Here is a 23,546-nt window from a genome sequence, read left to right on the forward strand (position 1 = left end):
TTTTCCCACCTCACTGTCGTCTCGTCTGCAGAAGTCAAGCTTGCCCAGTGACCTGGAATGTTCCTTGTAAAGGTTAAGCATCCTGTGGCGTCCACGAAACGATTTCCTGCCATGTAAGCGGTTTATAAATCTCACCCAGGAGCCGCACTGGGCGGCCCGTTACCGGGTCGTTCCTAGCGTCCTCTCGGCAAGGCCGGTTTTCATCTTCTTTGTCCTCATTGCACCGTGGCGTGAGAAGGGGCCAGCGCTTTCAATGCCGACGCCGTATTTCAAATGTCACGTATGCTTAGAACTTCCAGCTCTACACACTAGAGTCTGGAAACCAGGTTTGCGGGAAACTAGGCTCGCGGTTGGAGAATGAGATCACTGACTCGCTGGGCACCCCGCGCCCGTCCTCCTGCCCAGGCCAGGTTGCTAATCAGGTAACTTCTTATCTTCTTATCGTAATTGCCTACTCAGCCCAATGGCCGCGCGCACTCCGCTGGGTCTCAATTGCTCAAAGGGCTGCCGAGTTTGCGGCGGGGAGGCTGGGCCGGCGGGCGGCGCGGAAAGCGCTCCCACCCCGACCTCCGGCCGCCTGGACGGGACGCGGCTCCCCACTCCGCCCCCAGACCACCCCGGTCGCCCTGACACTGCCATGGCCCTGCGCTGTCTCCCGGGCTTTGCAGCTTCGCTGCCGCGGCGCCTCCCTCATCCTCCCCGCGTGGCGGCAGGGAGCAGGGACGGCGTGTGTCCCCGCCAAGCTGCCCGCGGGGGTCGCGTGTGGGGAGCGCTGGTCGCTGGGCGGGGTGTGCGACTGTGTGTGAGAGAGAGAGAGGTGTGTGTGTGAGGTGTGTGTCACAGAAGTGTATGTGTGAGAGGTGTGTATGTGACAGAGGTATGTGTGAGAGAAATGTGTGAGAGGTGTGTGTGTGTGAGAATGTATGAGAGAGACTGTGTGTGAGGTTGTGTGTGAGAAGTGTGTGTGCGGTGTGTGTGAGGTGTGTGTGAGTTGTGTGCCTGAGAGATGTGTGTCACAGAGAAGTTGCATGTGTGAGAGAGAGGTGTGTGTGAGAGGAGTGTGTGTGTGAGAGGAGTATGTGCGCGTGTGTGTGTGAGAGGAGTGTGTGTGTGAGAGGAGTATGTGCGCGTGTGTGTGAGAGAGGAGTGTGAGAGAGAGGAGTGTGAGAGGAGTGTGTGTGTGAGAGGAGTATGTGCGCGTGTGTGTGTGAGAGAGGAGTGTGAGAGAGAGGAGTGTGTGCATATGTGTGAGAGAGAGAGAGGAGTGTGAGAGGAGTGAGAGAGAGAGAGAGGAGTGTGCGAGCCCGCTGGCGCGCAGCGGGAGAGGGAAGGAGGGATGGGGGGAGGCGGCGGGCAGCGGAGGGAGGGGCGGGCGGTGGCGGCGGGGCGGGAGCGGCCGGGGCTGGGAGGGGACAGCTCCGGGCTCAGCGGTGACACTCGGAGCGAACACACACTCCCCGCTCGGAGCCGCCAGACAGCGGAGCGAACCGAGCCGCGCGCCGGCATCGTCCCGCCGCCCGGCGTCCGCACGCCCCCCGCCTTTTCAAAGGCCCTCCCGCCGCTCCCAGCTCCACCCGGGACTCCCCGGCCCGCGCGGCTCCCGGCTTCGCTTCGCGGCCACTTCGGCGGCCGCCCGCCGCGCGCCCTCGCCCGCCTTTGAAGTTTGCTGTGCCGGCGGCAAAGTTGGGACGCTTCCGCCGACGGAATTTTTCGCTTCTCCCCGCTCCGCCCCCTCCCTCTGGTCGCCCGGTTCCCGGACGCCGGCGCCGGGCTGCTCGCGCCGCATCTCGGGGCGGCCGCTCTCCGCCTCCCCCGGGAGGCCGGACGGATCTCTGAGGTGAGCGGCGAGAGCAGGCAGAGCCCGACGCCCGAGCGGCAGCGCCGGCGCAGGGGCGCTCGCTCGCGGGCTCCTGCGGGCCCGATTCGGAAGCGCCGGCGGGGCTCCCAAGGGCGCCGGCTCCCGGGAGCTGCGGGCAGCGGGGTGCGGGGCGGGTTTCCCTCGGGTTCCAGGCTGCCCCCGTGGCGGGGCGGCCCCGAGAAACGCTAGGCGGCGGACGGACGTCGCGCTGGCGGGGAAGGCGCGGGGACCGGGACCCGGGGTGCGGCGGGGTCCGGGAAGCCGCGGAGCCTTCACCCCGCGCAGGCCCGCCCGCCGGGAGCGCCGTGCCCCCTCTCCAGGCCCGCGCCCTCCGCCCGCGGGAAGGTCTGCGGGGCCGGGGTGTGCGGGGCGGCTGCGGGGGGCGAAGGGTGCGAGGTCGGGGCGGCGTCGTCAGAGAAACTTCCCCGGGCGGAGCGGGGGGCCTGGGGCCGGCTCGTACTTCGCTCCGAGGGCAAAGCCGCCCCCGGTGGGACCCTCCCGCCGCAGCCGGGCGCCTCGGCGTCGCGGCCTCGGCCGTCCGTGCGCGGGTCGGGGCGCGCCGGCCGCGCCACCTTCCCTCCCGGCTGCGACACGCGGGGCCGCGCCCGCGACTCCGGGTCCCAGCTGTTTCCTTGGGGCCCGTCGCGAGCTGCCCGAGGTGGGGGGCGATGTCGTCTGCTCGTGCGCCCTTCCTGCCCGCACCCGGCCCCAGCAGGGGCGAGCGTCCCGCAGCGTCCTGCACCGGCCCCGCCCGCTGGCGCCGAGCTGCCCCTGCGGGGTGCTGCCCACCCTGGCTGCGGGCACGAGTGGCTCCCGGAAGCCGAGACCTGGAGCGGGAAATGAACCCGAGCAAACGTCTGTCTGTGTGTGTCTTTTGCAGAGTTTTTAGCAACTTCGTGGGGTTGATGGATTTGTTCGCTGCTTGTCTGACGGTCCCGCTGGATGGCAGGGACAATCTGCGTTTGCATTTAGTTGATCTCGGCAGACACGCGGCTCTCTCCTCCCTCTCCCCCGCACCCTCCTCCTCCTCTCCTCCCCCCCCTCCCTCTCCCCTCCCCCCTCCCCTCCCCCTCCTCCCTCTCCCCCCTCCTCCACCTCCTCCCTCTCCCCCCTCCTCCCCCTTTCCCTCCCCCCCCCCCGCCCCGTCCCGTCCCGTCCCCTGAGCGCCCGGGACGGGGGAGTCGTCAGTGCAAATAAATGGGGCCTGCTCCGCTCTCCACCCCTGCAGACAAGCAGAGCCCTCCCTGGGGTCCCAGAAGGGGAGAGAAAACCTCCTTCCCAAGGGGGCGGTTGCTGAGGGTTTGGTGGGATCCAACTGCTCTGTTATCCCGGAAGAAGTGATGGATGGACGCTATGTGTATGGAGCAGAGGGTAGCGAGGGCGATCGGCATTTATTATCATTCATTACTGTTTATTGAGAGTGATAATAAAGCCCTAACCCTCGCTGAGGACTCGTGTTTATACTTGATTGCATGTCAGTCTCTTATTACAGTGGTTTCAGAAAGTGAAAACGCCAAAACGGCATTAATTCCTCACAGTCCTTCTGCATATGGGATTAATCAAATGTCAGAAAGATACTGTCATTTTATCAGACTTTTAATCCGTGAACTTTTAGAAGGTTGTACTCTTTATGAAATGTCATTTGCCTCAGTCTGTCTGCTTAAAGTTTAAAAATCTTGGCAACATAATTAATTATGGTCCCGATTCCCATTTTCAATCTAAACCTGTATTCAGGATTATATTAAAATACCCCTTATTCTTCAAAAGTGACTCTTACGAGTTTAAATTCCTGGAGGGGGTAAGGGGACAACTGGGAACAAGAGGCCAAGAAGTTAGAGAAATTAGGACTATTTCAGATTTCTCTTAAAAATCCTTTACTTCTTCCTTTAAGGAAAGAAATTTCGAGTCCCTTCTCTGCACAGTTCTTAACTTCGGTGAATGTCCTTAATCTTTACCACACGCTTGAAACATAACAGCTTGCAGCCTTGCCTGCATCATTGTTTTCATTTGTGTGTCAGGACATTTTATTCATTAAACCTGTATGTCAAAGACTCAGGCTCAGCATGGCAGTAACACTCTGTTTTAATTAGTAAGTATCATAAAAAAGAAGCTAGAACTCTGTAATAGGACTAAATTGCTATGAATTATGTGTGGTTTAAATTACGCATTCATTTTAGCAGAAATCAAGCCACGAATATAAAACATCTTTTAATCACTTGCAGATACAGTTTTTATCTCTTAAGATGTTAACAAAATATATAATTGGAAAGTACTCTTCTAAGAGTAAGGGAAGCCCCTACCCTCAGTTTATTTGTCCTGGGTCTGTTTGACGTTCATGTGATAAAGTATGAATGTTAAAGACTCAAAACTGATGTCACAGCCTTTGCACTGTCGTGCAGAGGCTATGGTGCGTTGGAAGCAGCCACAATGGGTTGGTCCTCAGATAACTTAATGCAAAGACTTTTTAACAGCTCAGAGTGCTAACCACTATACGATCCCGGCAAGAGGCTTTTTCAATTGGCTTTATGAACCTTGGCGATTCAGATTTCAGTTTTCTCACTTGGACTCACCAAAGAGACTCTCTGGTAGGGGGAAAAATATGTTCTAAAACTCTAATAAACTATTTGAAATGAACGGGGGTGTAGAAATAAAGTGTATCTGTTGTTATCTTTGTGTATTTATTTCTATAGCAGTTCTATTCAGACTGTCCAGAGGTCAGAATTTTTATTTTAAAACTGAGTGTTTTTCTTGCTGTTGTTAGAACATATTACTTTGATATGATGGATGAGCAGATACTGGAAATGGAATGATTGCACCTGAATTATCAGAAAGCCTGGGAGCAGTGTGTGAATTGCACATAATACGTGCTGATTAAAACGATTTTAATTTCCCTTCCTGAGTTTCTTTGTGATGAGGAGGTTGATACCTGTGACCAACCAGTGCTCGCTCCCACTTTTTCTGCTCGGTCTTCTTGTCAGCCTTAGCCTGGGGGAGCCAGGGGCCCACAGCACCAGCTCACAGATTGAACCCTGCCAGAGTCAGTCGCCACGAGCTACTGATTAGGAAGAAAGTATATCCCGTAGTCATCTGTGGGTCAAAGGCAAGCATAACCAACAAAAATAATCCAGCTAATTCATTTGACCTTGAAATAATAGCTAGACCTTATAAATGTTTATTTGGAAGGATTATTCTGAAGAACATAATTTATTCTTCCCCTGTTGGTTCACAGCCATTTAGTAGAAGCCACAGCATAACTGAATAATAAATAGTAAACCACACCAAATGTTTGCTTTGAAAGCTGATTTTATTTTAAATTTTTATTTTTTTAAAATTAGTTTGTGTTTTATTTTTAATTTGTGTACAGTAAAATTCATTCTTCATGGTGTAGGTTCTGTGAATTTTGACAAATGGGAAGAATGACGTGTCCACCATCATAGTTATGCTATGGAATAATTCTGTCACTCCAAAAATTCTCTCACACTATGCCTCTTTGATGTCATCCTCTTCCCTTAACCTAATTCCTGGTAACTACTGATCTATGTTCCTTTCTAATAGTTTTGCCTTGAAAACTGGTTTTAAAATCAAAGTCCTTCGGTATCTACTAAATACTCCTTTTAAAAATACTTTGCATTTCGTGCCTTGAAGTTAGGATAAATTCTGCTTTATTTTTCCGTTATATTACAAGAGCAAAATTAAACGACATCTAGGATGCATGCCGTCACGCTTCCATGTTTATTTCCACCTAGGAAGAACAGTACATACTTCATTGTCATTAAAAACAATAACAGAGTATGACATGGAAAAATAAAAATGCTAATATTTTATTGTATCATATAGTGGTATGTTGACTATAAATTCAGTTATATATTTGGGAAAAACCACAGCATTTCAGTTTGAGTCTGCGTTTGCTTGGATGCATGTATTTCCTGTATTTCTTGAAACTTCTGAGATGACACCCGGCATTTGCTGTTCCATAGCCTATGAGTGCCCCAGCCAGTGCTAAAAGCAGGATTCTTGGCTGCCTACTTCCTAAACACATAACCCAAAGATTTAATATCCACACCTTTTTTTCCTTTTGGTATTTTACTAAAAACTGCACACCAACAAATACATGAATTTTAGTCCTTTAAAATATTTGGAAAACATGAAGTATATCTTATTAATCCTCTCCCAAATAAAAAATGAGTTGCTTGTTTTACATTTTAAAAATTAAGGATAGAGAATTTGATCAATGTGGAGTAAAAAGCCAGCTAGCAATATGTTTCTGTAGATTTTTCCTCTTGGAATGAAGAGACAGATTTGACCACAGAACAGCTGGGTATTGGGTCCTATTACAATGTCAATTTTTTTCAAGGAACTTATTGAGTTAAATTTGATTTAAATTTCACTTTGAAGTCCAGAGACCTCATGTTTATAAGAAAAGTATAGAAACTTCCAAGATTACATGTCATTATTCCTTCAATAATTTCCGGATGCTTTGGAAGCTGATTTATTTTAGTAAATTAGTGAATGAGTCTTGGTTTTCATTTGTTAATTTTTTCCTGCAGCAAATTTGAACATGGCACATACTTAATGTTTCCTATAGTTCTCTGAAGTATTTTTAGTTTCACTTATGAAAACTGAAATGAATCTAAAAAAATATGGATGGAGGTAGTAGTATAAATATATAGTTAATTTACCAAATGTCTCTTTTAATTCTTCTTTTGAAATAACTTGTTCCCTTTTCATAGTTGTGAGAAAATAACATTTTTAGAAATAATGGGGTTATATAAAGTTTGGAAGGAACTTGATAAAAACATGATTATGGATGATTAGAAGTCAGCTCATTTGAGCGGAACTCTTAGACACTCTCTTGGCAGGATGGAGACGTTTAAATGTAACAACCAAATTACAAAAATGGAGTTAACAACATCCATGCATTTCTAATGGGAATGATTTCAGCCGATACCACAAATAGTGGTGACCAGCTGAAATAAATGGAGACTGTACAAGTTTCTGTCGATGTTTCTTCCCTCTAAGAGAATATCAAGGTAAACACCCTCTTCTTCCAGCTGTGTGCTCAGAGAACATATATTCCAAATTGGACTATACTCAAATGTGTGTTTTATCAACAACTAAAAATCACCATAACTATATCTTCTTTTCTGAAGCAATGTCCTTATATATACAGATGTACATAAAATATGAGATTGAAATTTAATGTTTTTGAAAATAAGCAGTAAAATCTGAACTCATAATTAGAAATACCTGTAAGGTGTGATATCTTGTTTTTGAAATCACCATGACTATTTTTACAAATTATAATATAGGAACTATGAACAAGTTAGTATATGCAACACAGACAATACTGTATCCAGACAGTTGGTAAACAAAATGAGGGGGTGGCATTGTGGTACTTTCTTGAAAATATTGATATTGTGTTTAAGAGAGAAAAGCTAGTGTAAAAGGGCCTGAGTTGTTTTGGATTGCTTTCTTCAATTTAGATGCTATGGTGTTAGGTGCCTACTGGAATGTAGATGGTTACAATTTACAGCACATTGTAGTGAAAAGTAAACCATAGTAATCCATATACAACTTGGAGACGGCTTTGATGACTGAGTTTAATTCATATATATGCTAAGCTTGTAGGCATTGCCAAGTGGAACATTATGCATTTTATCCAGTGATGAAATACATTTCTTGTTAAATTATCTGTCATATAAAAAAAACCCACACAAACATAAACATACTTGATCCATTTGAGTAATTTTGTTAAAAATACATTAGAAAACATATAAGTACCTTTTTATGCATAACACTAGCATATATATATCATGATGTAGATCTAAATATCATGTGTATGTTGATAGTCCTCAAGGTTATAATTTCATATTAAATTACAGCATTCACTAAAATTCATTGATACGGTCAAAAGCTTCAAATTTGGACTGATTCACAAGTAATTAGATCCTGTAATTGAAGAGGCATTTGTTGCCAACAGGGTAACAGAGTTTGCTAGCTAGAACACCTGGCAAACTGGAAAAGGACAGCAATTGTTTATCTCTTTGCTTCCCTGAGTCTCTGATATTGTTAGTTCTATTGGGTGATCTGTCGAAGTTTGTGAAAATGTGCTATGAAAATACATTACTTTTTTATGGAAAAATAAAACTACCTCCAAATGGAGACAAAACTGTGCCCCTCTAATTAATGATCACAGTAGCAAGATTCACCATACTAGCAGATGAAGTAACAGGTGGGTCACAGGAGAGATGGCCTGGGAGATACCAGGGAAGCCACCCTGCCCCCAGATGTTACCTGGGCCTCTCAGGGTACTAAAAGACTACCTGAAAAATAATTTTTCCTTTACTTTTAAAGTAATTTTTTTATTGTCCCCTATAAATATGAAAATAGCCCTGCCATGGGAAATGGATAAACTGATATCAGCTAATGTATTACCAAGATATGTTAATAGCTAGATAAAGCCAGATAGGAATGAGGCCAGCTTAGACAAAATTTTAGAGAGGGGTGATATATCTATATATGTGTGTATGTATGTCTGTGTATACATATATTTATATCCTCTAGGCTCTACTGTTTTGGACAGTCTACCTTTAGTATATACCTGCTCTTTATTCTCTTCCCCTGATAATTCTCAGTTTGTTATAAAAGTATTAAGTTACGTCCTGGGTCAGCTTCATGGGCCACTCTTAGAGGGACCTGGGGCTTGGCTGAATGCTCCAGTGTCACCATCTTGAAATTCCTAATTTTTGAACAAGAGGTCTTGCCCTGGGCCCCACAAATTATGTAACCCATGCTCATTATGCCGTGGTGTGAATCAAAGATTTAAAATTCTGATGTCCGGGAAATAGAAAGTGCATTTGAGATTAACTTTGCAAGGTTAGGCCCAGTGAATATTTGCATTTAAAAACTTGTCTTTTAAGGACGATACAATGAAAGATACGAGATACTCTTTTAATTTTGTGGTGGAAGTTTCCCGTTGCCTCTGAAGTCACACGGAGTAGGTATCCAGCTTCTGAGAGCACCGGCCTGGTAAAGCAAAGGCCTCTGAAAGGGAGTGTCCTCTTTGTTTCATTGCGGTGGACAAGATGCCCCATTATAGTGTAAGAAGGAAATAGCAGATCTATTAATATTTATATTCACTTTTATGTATAAATAATGAAATTAAGTTTTATGACTATTAATAATAAACAAATTAACAAAGGCACAGTCTTACTCAGCATATCAGATGGTCGTGGAACAACAAAAAATGGAAATGGTGACAGCTTCTCTGAAGTAAAAATGATGACATTCTGCTGGGTGTGATGGCACGTGCCTATAGACCCCATCACTTGGGAGGCTGGAGCAGGAGAATTGCTTGAGCCCAGCAGTTCGAGGCTGTGTTGCTTTATGATCGCAACTGTGAATAGCCACTGTACTGCAGCCTGGGGAACATGGCAAGGTCCCATCTCGAAAAAATAAAGTAGTAATAATAATAATAATAGTGACATTCTTATTAGCCCTGTTCACAAAACACCACTGATATTAACTTGAAAAAAATTTGAAATGTACAATGTCATCCACTATAGTTATGATACTCATCCCAGTATAGATTGCCTTTAAGTATTTTATACATTACACATTAATATATATATATATTTTTAAATCACAGTTCTAAGAGGTTTGAAGACCACGGTGTAGACAATACATTATAGAATGAGAGGTCTTGAAAGGAGTTGAGCAGGAAGCTGAAAAATTTCCCACATAAACTAGTCACTGTTGTCGGGAGTATTCTTAGTTATTTGTATAAGCATTTCATAATTCCTCTGTTATCAATAGATATTATATGCCGTTATGTTCTGAAAATTTCAGTATTCTGATAGTTTAAAAAATACTTCCCAACACTTTTCATGAATATCATCGTATTAGTCCATTTTGCGTTGACATAAAGGAATACCTGAGGCTGGGTAATTTATAAAGAGAAGAGATTTATTGGGCTCATGCTTCTGTGGGCTGTACAAGAAGCATTGCATCAGCAGCTGCTTCTGGTGGGGGCTTCAGGGAGCTTCCCGTCAAGGTGGAAGGTGAGGGGGAGCAGGTGTGTCACATGGCAAGAGATGAGCAAGAGAGGGAGGAGGAGGTGCCAGGCTCCACACAACCTGCTCTCTCGGGAATTAATAAAGGGAGACCTTACTCATTATTGCAGGAGGGCACCGGGCCACTCCTGAGGGGATCGGCACAGGACCCAGGCACCCCCCATCGGGCCCCACATCCAACGCAGGGATCACATTTCATCGTGAGATTTGGAGGAGCCAAACATCCAAACCATATCAGTTGTGTTACATTTTAAAGTTTTTCTTTAAAATTTTATTGCTTTTCAGTTAAGTTAGTTATTAACCGATGTTACAGTTGTTTCTGTGCTTTGAATTTTACAACAGAAATGGAAATGACTATTTATTAATAATAGTATAACTTTATATAACCCTTGGTTGTTATAGGCCTTCCACATCCATCATTTTCCTTAATCCTCAGAGCAACCCAGTGAGGAAGATACTGTATCCTCTTACGCCTGAGAAACCTGACACTCCATTTTAGTGAAGAGACTTATCTAAACTTGCAGAAACTTTTTAAATAAAGTCATAAGTTTTTGGTTTCAGAAGCAAAACTGATGAAAATTTCTAAAAATTTTAAGTTGAGATTAATTGCCAAATTCATTCGCATGGACCCAATTTGCTTAGAATGTTTTTGCAATTTAATGATTCGGAGTATCATTTATTAAGCCTGCATCCACAAGACCATAATTCTAGGCTTCCTGTGCACTGTTTGTTTTTGGTAATAGTTAGCTAATAGAGAATTTTTTAGGGGAAACCATTAAACTTTTCCACTTTCAAATCATTATTTAAGGTGCAGCAGAAACAACTTCTCTTTGAGAGTAAAAACACTCTAGTTCTAAATGGCGCTAAGGGCTACCAGTGATAAACAGATAAATAACGCCTAACATCTATCCTTCCAGAAGGTTAGTCTTTTTTAATAGGGAAATCATGGAAAGTATAATAGAGTTTCCATCTCAGAATGTGTGTAGGTTCTGACGTAAACCTCCCCTGGCCTTCCCACACCCCCAGCCACCATTCGCACAAATTCTGCTCCAATCGTAAAAGGCAAGCTCGATTATCAGTTTGCTTTCTTAAGCCTACTTATAGCTGTGAGACTATCTCTTGAAATCAAATCCCTTTTCCTTTCTTTAGCCTTCTTGATTAGTCCGACTGACCAGCCATTCAAATCTGGGTGTTAAAATGTTCTAGGATATGCTATGTGTTGAGTTTGAGCTCTCTCTCTTTCGGCATACACATGTAATAGAGCCTTTGCCATACCTTGGAGACAAGTTATCTGATAAAAGAAAAAATAAGAGATGGCGGAGTGGAGGTGACCTCCTGGATTTGTGCTCCCAGAGAGGAAGGCGTGGATCTCCACCTGCCACAACGCTAGAGGATTGCTTCTCCACAGGAACGGCGGTGTGAACCCACGGAGAATCACCGTGGGACACGGGGAACAGGAAAAAACAGAGGCGAGTGAGAAATCAGACCGAGATAATTTGGAGAGTGCGGGACGGAAAACAGACAGCGGAGTGCGGGACGGCCGTGCCTGCCTCACCGGCCAGTGGGGCGGGTACAGCCCCACAGCAGAGCGGCTTGATCTCCCCACTGACCCCCACATCCACTCGGTCAGGGATCTGGCTGAAATTGGTGCAGAATCACCGCGGGAGACGTGGAGCTCCGAGGACAGGTGACATAGGCGGGAGAGAGCTTGGACTCGGGCGGGTCTCCGTGGTGCCCTATCTCTTAAAGGGACAGACGCGGACCTGCACCGAGGCGAGGGGCCGCGAGCGTGAAATATTAAAGCGGGACTTTTTTGCTTTTCTCTCCCCGTACGGCAGCTCTCCGGCTGGGGAGCCGCTGCGGGCCCTGGCGCCTGCCGAGCTCTGAACGCTCTCGTGTGGTCGCCATCTCGGTTCCCACAGCTAAGCGGAAAGGACCTTGAACTCTGGCAGGCCTCCGCGGTGACGGTGCCCTATCTCTTAAAGGGACAGAAGCAGACCTGCACCGAGGCGAGGGGCCCCGAGCCTGAAATATTAAAGTGGGATTTTTTTTTTCTTTTTTTTTCTTTTTATCTCTCTCTTTCTTTCTTTCTTTCTTTCTCTTTTCTTTCTTGTTTTCTCTTTCTTCTTCTTGTTATTCATATTGTTTCTCTCCTTTTTTTTTTTTTTTTTTCTTTTCTTTTTTCCTTTCTTTTTCTTTTCTCCTTTCCGGTGTCCCTCCAGCCCAGGAGCTACTGTAAACTCCTGAGTGCTCCAGACCCCCAGCTGTGATTCCTATCGGACCCTGAAAATTACCCCCCAGTGCCAGTGATCTGCGGGTGGGCAGGAACAATTGTGAGGGCCAAGGTCTAACTGCTGCAGAGCCATAGGGTGCCAGGCGACTCCTCAGGAGGCTCCATCCCCTGATCCATAGACCCTCTCCAGGTCCCCTTCCCAGGTGTGAACACTGAGTGCTTCCCTAAACGCAAGAGTGTGGAGCCCGGACCTTGGGAACACTGGGACAGTGTAGACCTTTGCCCGTGGGAGCTGCAGCAGCTGGGGCACTGAGGGAGTGAGGGCACTGCCTCCTCGGCCTAGCCAGTGTCTTTCCTGCTGAAGGAGACAGAAACCACACATCCAGAGGAAGAACCAAAAAGCCAGGGGGGGGGGAAAAAAAAAAAAAGAGAGGGAGAAGAGGCTTTCTGCTTGCAAATCGTGTGAATCCTGCCTACTAACTGAAAGTCCGCAACACAATGATTTAACTTGCCAAACTGGTCTTAGGTCAAGCCAACCCTCTGGGGGTGGACCCATCAGAAGCAGCCCCCCAACTGAGATAGAAAAAAGAAACTCTAAACAGCACACAACAGTCTCCCCCTATAGATAAAGGAAGCAACATTCCTAGACTGTTCCATAGCCTAAGAACAGAGTACAAGACGTGCTGTTAACTAGACTAAAGCTGTGAGAAAAGATCTAACGATAGAGCCAGATGGGAAGGGCTCAGCGGAAAAATATGGGGAGCACAAAAAACCAAACGGAAACCTCGCCCCCAAAGAGAAATACCAACTCTCCTCCAATTGGCACAAGCCAGTTTCAGAATACCAACATGTTACCAGAAGAATTTCAGTCTTGGGTTATAAATAAGCTGAATGATATACAAGAAAAAATTGATATCCACCGCAAAGAAACCGCAAAAAAATTCCAGGATTTGGAAGAAAAATTCACTAAAGAAATAGACGTATTGAAAAAAAACCAAACTGAACTCCTAGAAATGAGGGATTTATTCAGGGAGCTACAAAACACAGTGGAAAGTCTCAAGAACAGGGTAGATCAAATAGAAGACAGAATCTCAGAAATCGAAGATAACTCTTTCCAATTAAATAAGACAGTCACAGAGATAGAGCAAAGAAATAAGAAAAAAGACCAGAGTCTTCAAGAAATGTGGGATTATGTGAAGAAACCTAACGTGAGAGTTATAGGCATCCCTGAAGGTGAAGAAGATAATAAGCAAGGGCTGGATAAACTATTTGAAGACATAATAGAAGAAAATTTCCCAGGCCTTGCTAAAACTTTAGATATACAGGTTCAAGAAGCTCAAAGAACCCCTGGTAGATTCATAGCAAATAGGAAAACACCACGCCACGTAGTCGTCAGACTGACCAAAATATCCACTAAAGAGACCCTTCTTCGAGCTGTAAGGAGAAAGAAACAAGTAACATACAAAGGGAGGCCCATTAGAATTACGCCAGATTTCTCAACTGAAACTTTACAAGCAAGAAGAAGTTGGGGCCCCATTCTCACTCTTCTGAAACAGAATAATGCCCAGCCTAGAATCTTGTACCCAGCTAAGCTAAGCTTTCTATATGAAGGAGAAATTAAGACATTCTCGGATAAACAAGGACTGAGGGAATTCACCAAGACAAGGCCACCCCTCCAAGAAGTACTCAAAAGAGAGTTACACATGGATCATCACAACAAAGACCCACGAATGTAAAACCACCCAAGAGCTAAAGATCAAATTCTAGCCACCACAATGGCTCAAGAGAGAAAACATAGCAATGAAGTTCTACCCAATAAGATAAACAGAAATCTATCCCAATTATCAGTTCTCTCACTAAATGTCAATGGCCTGAATTCCCCACTCAAGAGACATAGACTGGGCCAATGGATAAAAAAACACAAACCAAGTGTCTGCTGCCTTCAGGAAACTCACTTAACCGGCAAAGATGCATTTAGACTGAAAATAAAAGGATGGAACCTGATATTTCAAGCAAATGGTAGCCAAAAGAAAGCTGGTGTGGCAGTTTTAATTTCCAATAACTTAGTCTTCAAACCAACAAAAGTAATAAAAGACAAAGACGGTTACTACATACTGGTGAAAGGCACAATTCAACAAGAAGACATAACCATACTTAATATATATGCACCCAATCTAGGTGCACCCAGATTCATAAAGCAAATCCTACTCGATCTAAACCAAATCATAGGCAACAACACTTTAATAGTTGGAGATTTTAATACCCCACTGACAGCACAGGACAGATCCTCCAAGCAGAAAATAAGCAAAGACATAGTAGACTTAAACAGAATGCTAGAACAAATGGGCCTGACTGACATCTACAGGACATTCTACCCGAAAACCACTGAATATACATTCTTCTCATCAGCTCACGGGACATTCTCTAAGATTGACCATATCCTAGGACATAAAGCAAGTCTTAAAAAAATTAAAAAAATAGAAATCATACCCTGCATCTTCTCAGATCACAATGGAATAAAAATAATAATGAACCTTAACAGGAACTCTCATTCCTACTCAAAGTCATGGAAGCTAAACAACCTTCTCCTGAATAACAATTTTGTAAAGGAAGAAATTAAGTCAGAAATCAAAACATTCTTTGAATTAAATGACAAAGGTGACACAACTTATCAAAATCTATGGGATGCAGCTAAAGCAGTCCTGAGAGGAAAATTCATTTCCATAAATGCCTATTTCAAAAAGACAGACAATTTACAACTAGACAACTTAATGAATAGACTCAAAGAGCTGGAGAAAGAAGAACAGACTGACCCCAAACCCAGCAGAAGGCGAGAAATTATTAAGATCAAATCAGAATTAAATGAAAAAGACAACAAAAATACTATAAGGGAAATTAATAAAACAAAAAGTTGGTTCTTTGAAAAGATAAATAAAATAGACACACCACTGGCTAGACTAACCAAGAGCAGAAAAGAAAAATCTTTAATAACTTCCATCAGGAACATGAAAGGAGAAATCACAACCGAAGCCACAGAGATACGTGACATTATCTATGAATATTACAAAAATCTTTATGCACACAAATTGGAGAATGAGGAGGAAATGGACAAATTTTTAGAATCACACAGCCTTCCCAAGCTCAATCAGGAAGAAATAGAATTCCTGAATAGACCAATATCAACAACTGAAATTGAAACAGCAATAAAAAACCTTCCCAAAAAGAAAAGCCCTGGTCCAGATGGGTTCACACCTGAATTTTACCATACATACAAAGATGAACTGGTGCCCATCCTACATAAACTATTCTTCAATATTGAGAAGGATGGAATTCTCCCCAACACATTCTACCAAGCCAATATAACATTAATACCAAAACCAGGAAAGGATGCAACAAAAAAAGAAAACTACAGACCAATTTCTCTCATGAACGTAGACGCAAAAATTCTCAATAAAATCCTAGCAAATCGTATCCAAGTGCTGATTAAAAAAATAATTCATCATGACCAAGTAGGCTTCATCCCAGAGATGCAGGGGTGGTTTAACATACGAAAATCTATAAATGTAATTAACCACGTAAATAGAAGCAAAAATAAAGACCATATGATCCTCTCAATAGATGCAGAAAAAGCATTTGACAAAATTCAACACCCTTTTATTATAAAAACACTTAACAACATAGGCATAAATGGGACCTACCTAAAAATAATACAAGCCATATATGACAAACCCACAGCCAACATCATACTGAATGGGGAAAAACTGAAAGCATTCCCACTCAGAACTGGAACCAGACAAGGCTGCCCACTGTCCCCATTACTTTTCAACATAGTATTGGAAGTCCTTGCAAGAGCTATCAGACAAGAGAGCAGAATCAAAGGTGTCCAAATAGGGACAGAAGAGATCAAACTCTCACTCTTTGCTGATGACATGATGTTGTATCTGGAAAACCCCAAGGACTCAACCAAGAGACTCCTGGAATTAATTAACGAATTCAGTAATGTCTCAGGTTACAAAGTCAATACACACAAATCAGAGGCATTCATATATGCCAATACCATTCAATTGGAGAACCAAATTAAGGACTCAATACCTTTCAAAATAGCAACAAAGAAAATAAAATATCTAGGAATATATTTAACTAAAGAGGTAAAGGACCTCTATAAAGAGAACTATGAAACGCTAAGGAAGGAAATTGCAGAACACGTAAATAAGTGGAAATCCATACCATGCTCATGGATTGGAAGAATTAACATCATTAAAATGTCTATCCTACCCAAAGTAATCTATAGATTCAATGCAATTCCTATTAAAATACCAACATCATTTTTCACAGATTTAGAAAAAATAATTATACACTTTGTATGGAATCAGAGAAGACCCCGTATAGCAAAAGCAATCTTAAGCAATAAAAACAAAATGGGAGGTATTGATTTGCCAGACTTCAAACTATACTACAAAGCTGTGGTTCTTAAAACTGCTTGGTATTGGCACAAGGGCAGGGACACAGACCAGTGGAACAGAACAGAAAACCCAAATATAAAATCATCCTCATATAACTATCTAATCTTTGACAAAATAGACAAAAACATACTCTGGGGACAAGAGTCCCTATTCAATAAATGGTGCTGGGAAAACTGGATAGCCACATGTAGAAGACTGAAACAGGACCCACAGATTTCACCTCTCACAAAAATCAAATCACGGTGGATAACAGATTTAAACCTTAAATGGGAAACAATTAGAATTCTAGAAGAAAATGTAGGAAAGACTCTTACAGACATTGGTCTAGGCAAAGAATTTATGAAGAAAACCCCTAAGGCAATCGCAGCAACAACAAAAATAAACGACTGGGACCTGATTAAATTAAAAAGCTTCTGCACAGCCAAAGAAATAGTCATGAAAATAAACAGACAGCCTACAGAATGGGAAAAAATTTTCGCATACTACACATCAGATAAAAGACTGATAACAAGAATCTATTTAGAACTCAGGAAAATCAGCAGGAAAAAATCAAACAATCCTATCAAAAAATGGGCAAAGGACATGAATAGAAATTTTTCAAAAGAAGACATAAGAATGGCCAAAAAACATATAAAAAAATGCTCAACATCCCTAATCATCAGGGAAATGCAAATCAAAACCACAATGAGATACCACTTAACTCCGGTGAGAATGGCCTTTATCAAAAAATCCCAAAACAACACATGTTGGCGTGGATGCAGAGAGACAGGAACACTCATACACTGCTGGTGGGAATGCAAACTAGTGCAACCCCTATGGAAAGCAATATGGAGATACCTTAAACAGATTCAAGTAGACCTACCATTTGATCCAGCAATCCCATTATTGGGCATATACCCAGAAGAACAAAAGTCATTCTTTAACAAAGACACCTGTACCCGAATGTTTATAGCAGCACAATTTACAATCGCAAGGATGTGGAAACAACCCAAGTGCCCATCAATCCACGAATGGATTAGTAAACTGTGGTATATGTATACCATGGAGTACTACTCAGCTATAAGAAATAACAATGATACGACATCTCTTTGGTTCTCCTGGAGAGAGCTGGAACCCATTATACTAAGTGAAGTATCCAAAGAATGGAAAAACAAGCATCACATGTACTCACCAGAAAACTGGTTTCCCTGATCATCACCTAAATGTACATCAGGGAAGGATACCAATTGGATATCAGACTGGGATGGGGGGTGGGGGGAGGGGATGGGTGTATGCCTACATGATGAGTGCGTTGCACACCCTCTGGGGAATGGTCATGCTTGAAGGTGCAGACCCGGGGAGGTGGGGGGGGGAGGGGATGGAGGTATGACTACATGATGAGTGCCAGGTGCACTGTCTGGAGAATGAGAACGGACGCGCTTGGGACTCTGACTCGGGGGGATGGGTGGGACATGGAAAATGTATATAACCTAAACTTATGTACCCCCATGATGAGCTGAAATAAAAAAATATATATATTAAAAAAAAATAAAAATAAAAATAAATACAGCTGATAGTTACCACTAAAAAAAAAAAAAAAAAGAAAAAATAAAAACATTTTCTTCAGTAAGTAGAGCCTAATAAGAAAATTGGTGATTAAAAAAGTAAGTTATAAGTTTATTAGAGACCCATAACCCATGATATTTAAACATACTCCAATTACGTATGGCAGCTGTATCACTGAAAAATCAATAAGTTACAGAATCCCTTTTGAAAATTAGTAATAATTAGTGGTAATTCACCTATACAGTTATTACATTATTCCATTAATTATGTGGCATTCTTGAGAGGTAAGAGGTGAAATTAGATCAGCCTAAGATTTTTAAAATGGATTATTTCAAAATATTGAATGAAACTGTATGTTTCAGTGAAATAATGATAACTATCATAGACATATATATGAGGATATATTCTATTCTAAAAGCTTAAAGCCCTTTGAAATATAAGAAAAAATAAGTTCAGACCGTAAAAGTATTTATACACCCATATTAATACTCCAGCCACCAAATTCAATCTGTAATTTAAAAAGAAAATCTGTACATTTAAAGTTCATTCACACATTTACAAAGCAGTGACAACAACCAGGCAGTTTTGAAACCTCTTTTTCTCTTGGCAGCAGCCTCTATTTTGTGTAATGACCACGGAACATTGTGGACCCCAAGCTGCAGCTTTTTCCTTAGCGCTTCCTTTAAAAAAAAAACAAAACAAACCACACCTAACTGTATATCTTACTTCCTTGCGGGGAGAAGGATGACATAATTGTGGGTCTGAATTCCCACACCAGGTCAGTATTTGTGGTTTGTCATCTCTGTAATTGCTGTAGGTTTATATGCTTGTATCATTTCATCATAATTTGCTATAAACGCATTATTAGAAATGACTGTGGGGTCTGTCTTCAGCGTCTGCCTTTTGAAAGTGTCCTTTTCTTTAATCATCTCTTAATCCAGAGATAATAATGCAGAACAACCCAGGAACTGATGTTGATCCTCCGTGCGTTAATCTCAACACGTGCCTCTGAAATCCTTGGCTAGATCTAGCGCCTGAGGAGCCTGAGCAGGCTCACCTTTGAACCAGTTCTAATCTAGTTTTGTTTATTAAACAACATTGATGTCCTCAGATACAGTGTAGCAAAGCTAAAAAATATTAAGAGTTTACTGTTGTTGATGTGATTGTTTTTAAAAATCCAACACTATGGCCTTTCCTTTGTTCTTCTTTCTAGTCAGTCTCTACTTGAATAGGGTCCTAACCTCTTACCTTAGAGGTTAGGTGAATAAAGATAGAATAATCTGATGCTGGAACTCCTTCTATCTCCATTTGAAGAGCAAGTCGAAACATGTCTTTTGCTGTTGAATAAAATTTTGCAACCAGTTTGAGAAACTGGCCTACACCATTTAAAGATAAATAGAACCTTTTTAGTTTTAAAAGAGTACTCACATCATTATTTCATTTAATCTTATAACAATCCTGGGAATAATTGTCTCCATTTTGTAGATGAGGTAATTGAGATTGAAAGAGATTAAAAGACTCACTCAAAGTACAAAAGCAGATAATGTGATAATGGTTTGGTTAGGACTTCTTCAACTCAGATCTTTTTACTCTAAGTGATCTTTTTTTGTTTTGCTTTGGCAGCCTTTTAACTGTACCAAAATTTGAATGAATGATTGAATGAATGAATGAATGAAAAAATAAAAATTGCATGATAGTGGAGGATGGAAGAGTGAAGAGCAGACCAAAAATTAAATTCAGGTGTTGGCAAGAACGTTCGATCGTGAATTGACAGGAAACTAAGATGTGGGAAGAGCTCACCTGAGACCCTGAGACACATGAGCTAGGAGAGAATGAGAGGGAATAAAAAGGGAAGTGATGTGTTAACTATGCTTTCTGCTGGGTTCTCCAAATTACTAGATTGTTAGGAACCAGTGTCCTTGGAGAATATTATCTAATCTTTCCAAAGATGTGTCTTGGCTTGTTTTTTTTTTGGGGGGGTGGTGGTGCTTAGATAAGAGGGCTGGTAGAATAAATACATATTTGAATTTTAAATTATTTCTTTTTGCTAAAACATAACAACTACATACTTGTGTACCTTCTTTTTTCTTCTTTTTTTTTCTAGAAATAAGAATATTTCTAGGGCATGGAAAGGGTTTAACTATTTTAACTATTTAAGATCCCTGGTATATCTACTCACTCATCTATCTGTGGATCATATTACCTTCATTATAGTTATTTTTAAATTACTACTTTGGTTACGTCATGTGCTTTGGCACTGGAGGCCACCACAAATTCTCTGTGGTGATAGACAGGCTTTAGTGCTGACACATCAAAAAAACTGCTTGGAGAAGGTGAAGCTTGAGAACCATCAGCTTTTGGGAAAATATGGGATTAGGCCCATGGAATGAAGCATCACTTTTTTAATCTGTGGTATTTGTTATTCTATGGTAGTAATGAATGGTTTCTTCTTGATAACATTTTATTTATTAGTGTTTTCCCAAACTCCGCTAAGTACACGAGTGGTCCACTGGTCCGTTACTGGGCTTTAAGGGAAACACGAACTACTCAGAGAGAATGGACTTCTCTTTTATGTAAATAAGGTAGAGAAAAGAGATCACTGTGAAATAACGTGGCCATAATAATAGTTCTCTTAAAAAAAGGAAGAAAGGATATGGACAGTCTCTGTTTCATCCACTCCTCTCCCTAAATAGATGTCTAAAATATTAAATATTAAACCTTGGTAATGAATGAAAATTAGAGATCAGAATGTTTGAACAACCAAAGTGCTGGAGGTGAATATCATAGTGCTGCCACTATCAGGTGATAGGTCTTAGTATTTGGGGAGTTTGAAAATAAAAATACATGAGAATACTAGGGTTGGAAGCGACAAAGCCGTATAACCCGGCTACTCAAAGTGCAGTCCATGAACTGTCGGGTCCGCATCTCCCAGGCGCTTGTCAGAAAGGGACCGTTTTCAAGACCCCGCCCCCCAGACCCATTGAACAAGAACCTGCATTTTGATGGGAAAACTGGGTAATTCGTGTGCACATTAAGGGTTGAGAAGCGCTATTCTATACCATGCCTGCTCTCAGATCAGAATGTATCCCAGCCAGGTAAAAATTTACACGTTTTCAGAGGAAAGAGGCCCTCCTGAGTAATGCACTGTATTTATCCTTACCAGGACATTTTTGTATTCTTAAGGATGGAAAAGAGGCTTCCTTATACCGTATGTCAGACTGCTTTGCTCTCTGCTAGTAGCTTCTTGAAAGCAGTATAATTCAGCAACTATTTATCTGGCGCCTACTTTATGCTAGGAGACTAAAAACAGCTGCGCAGGTGATCTAAAGATAGGTGAAGGGTAATTTCTGCTCCTAAACTTATGTCATGTAAGCCTCATGGAGATCTTTTCTGTAGGGACGAGAAAAAATATATTTAAAAAAAATATAATTCAAATAAGATAAAGTACCATAAGAAACAAAGTCTCAAGTTTCACCAGAGGACTCTGATTCCACGTTATCGGCCTCCGGGGCTTCCAGGGGACTGGCAATAGGCACTTGATAAACACCAGTTGACTTCCTGACAGTGTACAGGGAGAGCTCAGATAACATATCGTCTAAGTAAACACCCCCCTGCCACAATCCTGTTAAGACTCTCCCCGGAGATTTTATAGCACTCTTTTTTTTTGTTTGTCACTCTGGACAGTCAGGAAGCATCCTTCCTCTGCCGGGACACCTCCTGCTTTTCAAACTCCTTCCTTCGGGGTCTGTGCCTTGCTGAGCTCAGTCTCCTTCCCTCGAAAGCCATGCTGAGCCAGATCTCTGATACGTCTCTCATCTGACAATGGGCCTCCAAGCCTCTGCCGTCCTCCCTGAGCTTAGCACTGGCCGGTTGTCCCTCACGGAATGCCACTGGCAGGCCACAGTGAGCCAGTGCCTGTGTCCTCATCCCTGCGGCTTGGCAGTGTGTCCCTCTTGACGGCTGATGGTGGCAGTTAACCCACAGGTGAGGCAGCTTCCCGGGTGTGAAGCCTGGGAGGACCATGCCCTTCCCCTCTCTCTTTCCTCAGTGTCCTCAACTGTGAAACATCCCCACTGGCTCTGGGTGGCTCACTTTTCATCTGAGTCTCTGCTGAAATGTTGCTTCCTCGGAGAGGCCGTCTTTGACCACTCGGCCCAGAAGGGCTCCTTCTCCCCCCACCCACCCTGTCTCCGTAATTCCCTTCCGGCCTCTCAGCCAGTGTTGTTTTCCTTACAGTGCTCACTGCTCTCTGGAATCAGCATATTAATTGCATTTCCTTGTTTGCTTGTGCATCATGTCTCTAACCCACCAGCACAGGCTCTGCAAGCTCACGATCGGCACACGTGTTGTTTGCTGGCCTGTCCGCAGTGGCTCGGGCAGTGCTGGCAGCAGTTGCCGCGTCAGCTGGGAGCTCTCCCATCCCGCCATGCTGACTCTTTGAAAAGTTTCTGTTGTCACTGCCTCCTTGGTGGTATCGCTGCTTATTACGTCACTAGAAACTAGGTTATAAAACATTTCTTTGATCCAGACTTTAGGGAGGGTGCAGCCCAGATGTTTAGCAGACAGAGCTGGCAGAACCACCAAAGCCGTTTTTAAAACCAGATTTGTCTTGAGAACAGGAATATCTTTGAGCTTGAATCATTTAAGTACCTTGTTTTGTTAATGTGGTAACTAGACCTAGAAAGACCTTTTGAATTTTTAAGATCCTTTGAGAAGGCAGTACGTATGATTCGAGATAGATAGATAGATGGAAAGTGTGTAAAAATTCAAGGTTGTTGCTGATGGACGAGTGAAAAGTTGGGTAGTGTTTTAGAAAATTTTTTTCCTGCTATAGTATTCTGTTTTTGGTTTTCAGTTTCATCCTTGCTGTCACTAACACACAAAATTAGTAATGATCTCAGGTCAGAAGATAGAGTGATTATTCAGTTTGGTCCATTAGTTCATCCGTATTTAACGAGCGCTTAACGTGTGTACTATAAAATGTATGAAGAGATTGTTGATTTTTCTCCTCTAGGGTGTGATACTTCCCAGCGTGGCTTCCATCCTAAGGATGCTGCCCGTCACTTCTTTTCTCCTCCAGCCCGCGTTTCTCGCCGGTCTGGTCCACTCTGTGAACTCACCGTCTGCATCTTCGTGGCCCAGGCCTGGGCAGCCCCCTGCAGTCCCGATTATTCCGTTGACTTTAGGATTGCTCCGCTGATGCTGTTGCTTCCCAAAAACGTGCCTGGAAGCCTAAGTTATATGACTTTGGCAGGTGTGTGTTTGTCGGAAGGCTCATGGGTTTTAATCATCTTATTTGGACACAGCTTATGAATATGTCCAGTCACGTATGCCAAATAGTAATACTTTCTTGTCAAATTTTCTTCATAACTTCT

At 43.0% G+C, this 23,546-nt stretch overlaps 1 protein-coding gene across 1 annotated transcript in view; it reads left to right on the forward strand.

Annotated features, from left to right (window-relative positions):
• The first annotated feature begins 1,424 nt into the window (after positions 1 to 1,424).
• Positions 1,425 to 23,546, forward strand: part of LOC123629842 — a 51,579-nt gene continuing 29,457 nt past the window's right edge. The window contains exon 1 of the mRNA XM_045539221.1: positions 1,425 to 1,837. The gene's annotated coding sequence lies outside the window, so the exon portion shown is untranslated. The remainder of the gene's footprint in view (positions 1,838 to 23,546) is intronic.

The sequence above is a fragment of the Lemur catta genome, unplaced genomic scaffold (genome assembly GCF_020740605.2).
Source record: "Lemur catta isolate mLemCat1 unplaced genomic scaffold, mLemCat1.pri scaffold_53_ctg1, whole genome shotgun sequence".
NCBI classification, from domain to species: Eukaryota; Metazoa; Chordata; class Mammalia; order Primates; family Lemuridae; genus Lemur; species Lemur catta.